Genomic DNA, 10,774 nt, shown 5'->3' on the forward strand with positions numbered 1-10,774 from the left:
TTTATGGGTATGTATGAGAGAGAGAAAGAGGTAGAGAGAGGGACGGGAAACACAAGCAAAGCGTAGTGAAGGCACACTACACAGATTGTCGACCGACCAACGACCAAAAAGACTGATATTATCATCATGCTTGCTTAACCAACCCTTCTCTTTATTCCATTAATATTACTTCCACTACTCTCTTACTGCTAATTAATTTTCTTAAAGATAACAATTTTAAATTAAATTAATTACTCACTCATTAAAAAGGCACTGATTAAAAGAATTCAAAAAATGTAAGTGCATAATTTTGAAACGCCTCCTCTGTATATATTTTCAAGATTTTACGTTTAACAACATCCTAAAATTACAAGTCATGTCTAATGATTAATAAATGAGAAGAAATCAGCAATGAACAAATCATGCAATTAAGATAATGAATAAAATATTTTTTATGACATTATAGTGAAGATAATAGTAAATAAATTACAAGTAAACAGATTTAAATTCTAATTAATTTTTTAAAAAATTATTAAAAAATGTAATATTTAGATTTTACAATATTTTTCTGTCGGTGTTTTATGAAAATTAATATTATCAGTGCCCTTAATACACCGATCAATATGTTGTAAAAATATAGACTCAATACAATTTATTAACTCATTGAATGTCACAATTTTTTAAAAACTCATTCAATGATTCTTTAACTATTTTATTCAGTACAATGGTTACAAAAACCATGAAACATTTCGCTATATTTGTATGATTTTGAAACAAAATTACATTACAAAGATTTTTAAATATGATTTGCACTATTTTTTTTGGACGGTTGACAACCATTATTCCCTTTTGACACTCAAATACATTAATATTTTATTTAAATAATAATATTTTATTAAAAAAAAATTGGTGTCAAGTAAGAGTTATTTGTAAATAATAGTGTGAAAGTAACTTTTTTTCATTTTTTTTTTCAAAATAATTCAAGAATAGGCTCCTATATGTTAAATAAAAACTTAAGATTTAGAATTTTCGATGACATTATTTCTTGATTTTAAAATTAAACAAAATCAGGTTTTCATAAATTTTCGTTTCTAGAATATAAATTTGGAATATTAAATAATTTTCAAATTATAAATTTAGTGAAAATTTACAAAATTTGAAAGATCATACAAGTTATCAGACTAATGAATGAACAAAATTCTAATTTTAAATATGAAAAGTCTGATGAAAAATATTAAATATGAAATCGAATTTATTTAATTTTAAAAAATAATTTCATAATCATAAACAATATTAAAACCAGTGTGTTAAAAAAATTGAATAAAATTTAAAAATATTCTGTGAAGATACATAAACAATATATTTCTAAAGATATTTTAATACATGCTTATATAGGTTTTAATAATAATTATTTAATTCTTTAATAAGTAAGACCATCTTATATTAAAAAAAAATGAAAACAGGTTTACTTCAAAACTTAAAATAAAAGATTTATTTACGAAATAAATAAATAATTAATAAGTAAATAGTAATAATTTGAAGTAGTGATATTGTAGGGTAGCATTTTAATTTAGGGCTTGGGGTTTTTGGCGTTTCCTTTTCCATGGTACCTCGGTCAAGCCCCCCACGTTCTTCTATACTCTTCCTATGTCCACGCCACCCTTTATGCTTCCCCAAGACCATGTAATCATTGTGTCTTGGAACACACTCTATCCCTCTCTTTCTCTCTCTCTTCCTTCCTATGTGTCTTGGTTTCAGCCATAACCTACACCTTTTCAAACCTGTTTATGACAAAATTAATTAACCATGAAAGGATAAACAAGGAAAAACCAATGCCATTTCAAATAATAATGCACTGCATAATTATAGAGTACTGGATCTTCACAATGCCTTCATTTTTACGTGCCATGCTACTATGCTATGCTAGAACTCAAAGACAGCCCAAACTTAAAGTTTAATCCAAACTAAACATCAGATCATTGTCACTTTTAGCATATATTATTACTAGCAACCCATCATCATCTTGCAAATCAACTAAGATGAAATTAATCATTCTTAGCTATTAATTATCTTCTCAATTTCAATAAACAACATTTGGTAAAGAAGCACGATTAATTGGTTCATGGATTCTTCTTCTTCAAAACGCACATTCTCTCAGAACAAAACATAATCCCAATTCTATAGCCTTATATAGGAGTATGATCTTTTTCTTTGGTAACCAACCACTTCTTCTACTTGTTTGTATTTTAATTCAACTTTGATTCTATTTGGTTGACGTAATTGACTTAGAGTTAGGAGACAGCAAAGGGCAGCCAATAACTGTGGTTTTTATAGGACAAAATTATTTTGTTTGTTAGCTAAAATAAATAAGAAATAATTTTTGTGTATGAAAAGAATGCATAAATATATGTCACTTTGAAATGGGTTGGTAAGATATTGTCCACCAGAATGTTAGAACTCGAAAAGGCCACACAACACCGAGGAATAATAGATGTTTCCGTTTACTTTTGACAAGTGGCACAGTTTATCAAGCTCTCCATCTTTATCTTTCTACTTTCTTTTTTTAAAAAAAAAAACTAATTTAATTAGTTACCTAAGAAACAAATTGTTTTGAAGGAGTGTTGACTTTTCAAATTAAATCATTTGCAAAATAGTGTATGGTTGTCACTTTCTACATATCATTTTCAATTTTCCGCACATAATAAATAGTACATTAAGGTTGATAAAAATATTAATGGAATTTTTTGGTGGATGAATTTTTGTGCCATAATATGAAAAGAGTAGCAATATTTTGTTGCATTGCAAAAAAAGAAGTTGAAATTGATTGGTAGTGGTGCATGGTGTAGGGTAATTTAGTAGCCCTAGCTTAAAAGGCAAGTCTTAGATCTCTTGCAAAGCCTGCAAGTAAAATACACGATTCCATAAGCAGTTTGGCCATCAAAAGTTAAACAAAAATCATTAAAGTCTATACACATTTCATTTCCCTATTCAACATTATAATTGCCCACGCATAATCACACACCAATATATATATATATATATATATATATATATATATATATATATATATATATATATATATATATATATATATATATAAAATTTATTAAATTTTTTATAAGTATATTCATTATAAAAAATCAGAAAAAAAGATATCCCCATATATAAATCATATTCTTATTTGATTGTTTTTACTATGATGCCTTAAATATACTAATGAAAAAAATCATAATATTAAAAATGATTATAAGAATTCTTAAAATTAAGGTTTAATTATTGATTTAGTTCTTCAATTTTGTTTTTATTTTGATCTTTTTGTTATTTTTTTAGTTCAAGTTAGTTCTTCATTTTCTTAAAAAATTTAATTTAGTTCCCTTATTATTTTTTATTTAATTTACTCCTCATTCTCCTTAACACGATCAAATTTTTTTCTTTTCAATTTAAAACCAAATTAGTAATTAAGTTTAATTACAACTTATATATATATGTTAAAATAATTTTTAAAAATTTATACATCAAATCACTCCACCCGAGTGTAAAAAAATTGAGTATTTAGATAAAGTACTTTGATATATAAATTATAAAAAAATATTTTAATATTTATATATAGTAGTATTATTATTTTTACTTTTATAATAGAAGTTTTATTGATTAAAAGCTAATAATATACATAAAATTAAAAAATTAAAAATATACTTAAAAATATCATAACTCATAGCATATAATAAAAATATATTTAAAATAAAAAAAATATCATATTTTGAATTTAACAATGATAAATAAAATTTAGTACTTTAAAGATCTCATGTCAACTAGTTGAATATTTAAACTAATTAATTTTGTTGGAGTAGAGGTCGATTGAATTGATTGATGTTGGAAAAACAACAAAATTATTTTTTATCATGTTTAGTATATGATTTTGTTGAAGAGTTTTCATGTTAAAGTAGGTCTATGAAGTTTGATTTGTCATTTTACTATTATCTTGAGCATAAAAACTTATTTTAAGAAAATTATTTAAAATATGTAATTTTGTAATTAAAATAAAAATGATAATATAATTAATAAAAAAATGGTTGATAACTTATTGTTACACTAACTTTGATAGAGTGTTAGAAGTGACCTTTATGCCTAATTCAATCCCACAAAATCAACTTATAAGGTGAGGTTTGCATCCCACTTATATGTTGTGAATTGGCCTTATCTCTAGTCGATGTGGGACTTCCAACAAAGTAACCAAGGAAACTATCCTATCATCAATAATGAAATTTATTCATTTTATTTTCAATGAAAAATGATAAAAATTCATTATTATATCTTAAAAATTCATTGTTATAATACCTCAACCCATATACAAAAAAAAAAAATGTTTTACTTTCCTTCACCATTACCCACATAAAGTAGTATCTTATCATCATCACAAACTGAGTATAAAAATAAAGATTATAACGATATATACACCCAAGCAAGAAGCAAACCCTTCATGGCTATGATTTGAATACAAAGCTTAAACATTCTCCCCCAATAGCATCATTTATCCTGCAAAAGATGAAGTCGCAAATACAATGCAAAGAGCTAATTCCACAGTACTTTTGATTTAAACCAAACCAAGGCTATAAAAAATAGTGGGTGGAGTCCAAAACATGAATACCAGAGTGTACAAATAATACTACCTCTAACCAGTGACAACATACATCAAGCACAAAAGCTATATCATGGAGAGCTAAAAAGTGATAAACCATCCCAAAATCGAAACTTTTAGATTGAGAAGAGGCATGTAATTGGACTTAAACATCAGTCAAGATAAGAGAATGTTGCTTATGAATGCTTATTGGTGATCCAAGCCCATGCTTTAGTTTGAGCAACATAAAAACTTCTTTGTTATACATATCGTTTATTAATGTTACGGATTAGTATATGTGACAGTCATTCTTGAGACCGACTCTAGTGACCAAACCGATGTGACAAGAAGTAGCATTAGGGGTTAATTCAAAGATTACCATGCTAAATAAAATTAGAAGGTTGTTGAGCCCTTATCAGGTCCTCGTAAAGGTAAAAGTGTATTAAGGACCTGAAAAATAAGGCATGTAGATGAGATATTTAATATATTTTTAACTTTTCACAATTGTTGTATTCAACTAAACTAAATAGTTACCGTAAATATTTGTTTAAGCTTGAGAATGCATAGATAATTAAATAGCAAAAACTTAATAAAAAAAGTATACAATTTTTTAATACTTAATAAAAGAAAATCTTAATTAAATACTTAAATTTATTAGAAACTTAATACATGATTAAATCTTTAAATTATTGTCAAATTAAATTTACACGTGTCATAATATTTTAAATAAAAAAAATTTTTGGTGTTTATTCTATTTTCAACGTCTACTTACCATTACATTAAAACAAAATACATGTTTTTGCGATTACTTCGAAACGTATGCATATACATATTTTTTTCTTGTAATAGTAACCTTAACGTTGTTACACTAGCACTCTCTTTCATGCTATCCAAAGAATGCAGGACATTGTGCATCCTTAAAAAGTCATTAATATTAAAAGGACAATGATATGATGTAGACATTTTGAAGAAACCACTATGTATGTAATGTGTTCTAATGTTTGTAAGAGAAGTTTAAGTAAATGTGTAACGTGTCAAGTTTGAATTGTTTTTAATTGGGATGTTTGTTTCAATCTACAATTAAAACTGTCTTACTTACTCTAATTAAAAAAAAAAAAAAACATGTGCATATCCGGTGAGGAGACTTCAAGTTTTATACTTCATAGAATTATGTAAGAAAAAAAAGTGTGTGGATATACATCATAAGTTTTTCAAAACCCTCCCCAAACTTATTGATCCTTAATAGAAAGAAATATTAGAAAAGTGAGAAGAACGAATTTATTCTCACCCATTTCTCTTTATTATATAAAAAATTCATCAAAATGAATAAAAAATTTACCACTCGACGAATTTATCTGAAATCAAAATAATAGTCATTGGATATGTTATCGATGAAATTATTTGTCAATAATACGTATTTTAATTTATTAATAAATTTATTTAACAAATTTTATCGATAAAAAATTCTGTCAATAATTTAAATTCTTGTATTGAAATCAATGAGTAATAGTTTATAATTCTATTGAAATTAAAATATTAATGAAGTGAAGTTATCTTCGTAAAACTTTTTATTTACTTTTTGTTTAAATAAGAGAGTACCGGCCAAACATTAATTTAAGCATTATTCTTCTCCCTTTTAAACTTTTTTTCCCCCATATGACATAATTAACCCTTGTTGAGAACAAAATTACTGGGTGAGTAACAGAAGTAGATGAAACATGAGATTTTAATTGCAAGTACACACAACCACATTACTATGTCTCCTCTCAGGCCTCCTTTCACTATTTCTTTAGGGAAAGAGGCTTATCTTTTTTCTAAATTAGGTCAGTCACTAGGCACTGTTTTCTTTTCTTTCTGCAAGTTACTATTAATATGCTTCAGCATGGAACCCCTCTTTTAAGCTTTTCTTTTTTATTATTATTATTATTATTTCACTTAATTATATAATGTTTTTGCTGTAGGGAATGGAAGCTTAGAGAGAAAGGGTAGTTGTTTTCTAGGGCACTTTTGTGGTCATCACACGCATGTCTGCTTCGGTCCCATTCTTCTTAGCTTTTTATGTTCCATCTTTTTATAATAATTAAATATACCTTTTTATATGTACATGTTTTTTATTCCTCGATAGTTTTGAATACAGTGTTAAGAATTTAATTTTAGAATGAAGAAGCCTATTCAAACATTTGATGATAGCTGCAGCACCACTACCAATTCCATAACCCACGAGAAGCTCCTCTGAGTGGAGTTTATGATGACATCAGTCCCACCCTGTCATGACGTGTGCTCTTTCAATCTTAGTGCCTATGCCTTCTTTACTTATTCTGCTCTCCAGCATTCACAACCAACTCCACCAATCACTCATCATTCAACATTCTTCCCACCCTTTCCTATCAACACAACATTCATGCATTTTTATTAAAATACAAAAATTTCTAAGACTTGAAAATTTTTTATTTGATTGTGTAAGTTTCATATTAAATAAAAATGTAAAATCAAATATTATATACAGAAAAAAAGTCTTAAACATATTATTTTAAGATTTTGAGTCAAAGTAATACCGTGAACTAAACTAATGTCTTATTATTATTACATTTTTTCTTGACAGATTTATCATCAAGTTTCTTCACAGAGTGAAAAAAATATGTTTTGAATTTTTATTTGCAATATCTAGGTCGGTAGACAGGTGGATTGTAGTAATATTTATAAATTATCAGGTTGTTTATTAGAGATTCCTTATTAATTAAACTAAAGTAATTTATAATATATATATATATATATATATAGTTGAATGTACATTTTATCTTACAATTCTATTTTATTGGTTTGAATTAGATTTAAAAAATTAATTTCTTAACTTTGATTGATTTTGCTGTGATTTGATTTTTTATATAATTTAAAAAAAATAATACTTTAACAAAGTTTTATTTGATAAACTTTGACAAATAACCGTGGTAAAAAAAATCTTTAAACTTTATTATTTTATTCTTGTAACTTCAATACACAAATAAAATATTATTTTATTTAGTAACTTTGTTATAAAATGTTCGTCAAAAAGTTATTTATGAATTTAAAATTTTTTACAAACAAATTAATAACGCATAGTTGGTACTCGAGCAATGAGAGCACTAGTTTCAAGTTTCAAGTTTCAATCAAAGTACATCGTTCTGAGAGGCAGCATTGGATGGAGATTTCTTTGATTTCTCGTTACGTGAAAATCTCCATCTTACCAAATGATGATTAGAGTTGCTTGATTACAATTAAAAGAAAAACAACAAAATTGGGGTATGAGCAGCATTTTGACAAACCCATATCATATAAGATTTTAGATGATGTGTGGTGTTGTGCTTATGATTCTATGTAGGATCCATACTGGTATTAAGAGTGATAAATTAAGTTCATGTTTTAGTTTTCTTTATTATTATATTTTTTTCTTGTAATTTGGTGGACAACAATTACGGAAGACAAAGATGTATGTGTTAGATTTGTTGTTGTTGTTATTTTTTTCTTTTTTTCTTCCTACTTTATTTAATTTTTGTATATGGGTTGGGATAATCCTATTGCCCCTATTAATATATTTGTTATTGCTGATAAAAAAAAATATAAGATTTTAGATTTATGTCTTTTTTATTTTATTGGTTGGTAGCAATTTTAATTGGTCATTAATAAGAAATGTAGGTAGCCAAAATTGAAGCAGCACTAAGCGTGTATTTATGATGATTGCTTGTTCTATGTGATCGTATGATGTTTATTTAGTTTATCAAGTACATTCTTATATAATCTCACTCGAGATCAATTAATTCAGCGTGAGCCATCTTCGTTGAGCACAAAACCAGTAATGATGTTAAAACAAACTTTACTAAGATACTTTTCTTCCTTTCCCAAAAAATATTGGTATGATCATGACCATGTGGCAAGTTTGAGCAGTGCCACTTATATCATTCCTACACTCATAATTACCTACTATTCTTCAACTGTTTTGTATTTGAGTTTCATAAATACAAAACACTTGAACAATAGATATCCGGTTATGTGTCTCCATTTGCGTTTCGTACATATCAATAGATATACGTAACCTTATAATAGTAGTATACTGGTTTGTGGTGGAAAAGAAATGTTCAATGGGTAGTTTAAATATTATCTGCCACCAACCACGCACAAAAGGAAAAAAAGGATAAAAGGTACCACTTGATATATTTATGACAAAGCATTAACATGACTAAATAATATGTACGAGCCAGATTATAACCCTGAAATAAAAAAATAAAAAAACACTACTCCTCGTTCACATTACAAAAGGGGAATGCGTGTTAAGAATAATGATTGTATAGAATTTTTTATAAATAACATTCTATAATTTACTATTATTATTACTACGTACTTTTTCACTTTCTTTAAATAACATTTAGTTTCATAGTCATGTAGAGATTTGATAAAATGTGGGAAGTTGAAATTGAGATTTACTGAAACAAAATTAACATTGATTCTTAATTAATAAAGATTACGTTGAATAATGGGACATTGAGATGAGGTAGCTGCGATTAATTGATTTGATTTGATGAAAACACAATCCACTCCAGTATTACTGGTCTAGTCCAATGTTTGTTTCTTTGCTTTTGCTTGTGAGCTACAACTAATTATTATTATATATATAATTGATGTTGAAGAAATAATTAAGCAAAATAGTAATGATCAGTGGAGCTTCTAAGCCATGCTTGTTTTTCTCAGATGCATGTGTTACACTCGTTACCTTAGTGCTGGTCAATTCAAATTTGCTTCCTTGAATCCTCAACTAGCTTCTTCTTGTAAGAGAATTGGAACTGTAATAGCAGACCTGCACCATTCTCATTCTCTCAAGAGTTCAGACTTTGAATTTTCTCTCAAAACATTTTATCGACTCTTTAACGTACAAATTAAATAACTCTAACACGCAGAAGTTAATCAAACCCACCAACTCTAGCCAGATAGTACTATATTATATATATTCCTGAACTGATGAATATAATCTTGACCATTGCTCGTCACGTAGCAAGAAAGTAAATATTAGGCATTATTGGATGTTCAGTTTGGTTTGGTTTCAATATATAGCAATCGAGGATTCCATTGAAGATGCACGTGGTCCCAATGAAACAACTAATGTCCACATCTTATACATTCAACATATCCTAGTGTTTGTGTGTGTGTGTCTGCCATAAGACCTAAGCTTTTATACTATCAAACAAGCACTTCAAAGTTGTGTGTATATATATACATATATGTAAATGCTATATAACTTTTGTTCTCTTTTTACGTAAGGTGTAGTATCGCCTTGAATCAAGATGCTTCCATTTGTTCATACATGCATATATCTTTAATATATGAATTAAAAAACCAGAAACTTGTTTTCTCTTTCCTCTTTTTCTTCGACTCAATCGGACCCATATTGAGTCAACACTTCAGTAAATAAATCTTGTTACAGTACTGCTTAATAAGTTAAGTAATGTGTAAGAAAATAATATTATATAGGGTGAAGTAGCCGCAATCATTTCATAGTAGAGAGTATTATTGCCCCCACAAGTAAGTTTTCATGAAGATGGTTCACAATATGAATGAAAGCCATGTATCTAAAAATTTATGCATTGAATCTTTCCCCTCGGGAATTTCCCACATTTGCAAGCTGAATACTTCTCGTTTTAGATACAAACTATATATGGCATTGTTGTAGATCATAACAAATCAAAATACTTATATAGAATGTCGGTGAGAAAGATTATGGTATGGGAATCTACTTGAATTTGTAGAAACTCCATGGACTCAACTCCTAGAATTGAGTAGTAAATTCGAAAGAATAACCTTCACATGAAAAAAAGAAATTAATTATATCATATCGACTTAACATTTCAATACCGGTAGATACTAATTTTATTATTTTAAAATAATTAAAAAGTTTAGTAATACACAACTATTATATAAGTTCAAACCACACTAAGTAAATAATTTTATAAAATTAAAAAATATAAAGTTTTAAGGATAACAACTAAAAAAAAATCAAGTCTATGTTTTTAATCCTTTAATGATGTAATTTCATACTCACCGGCCCAACCACGACCACAACCACAATCAAGACCACAACTATGACCATGAAGATATGAATCAGAAATATTATTGCTTTCACTTTTGAGAATGGAGTAGAATCATTTGAGC

This window comes from Vigna unguiculata, chromosome 7 (genome assembly GCF_004118075.2).
Source record: "Vigna unguiculata cultivar IT97K-499-35 chromosome 7, ASM411807v1, whole genome shotgun sequence".
NCBI classification, from domain to species: domain Eukaryota; kingdom Viridiplantae; phylum Streptophyta; class Magnoliopsida; order Fabales; family Fabaceae; genus Vigna; species Vigna unguiculata.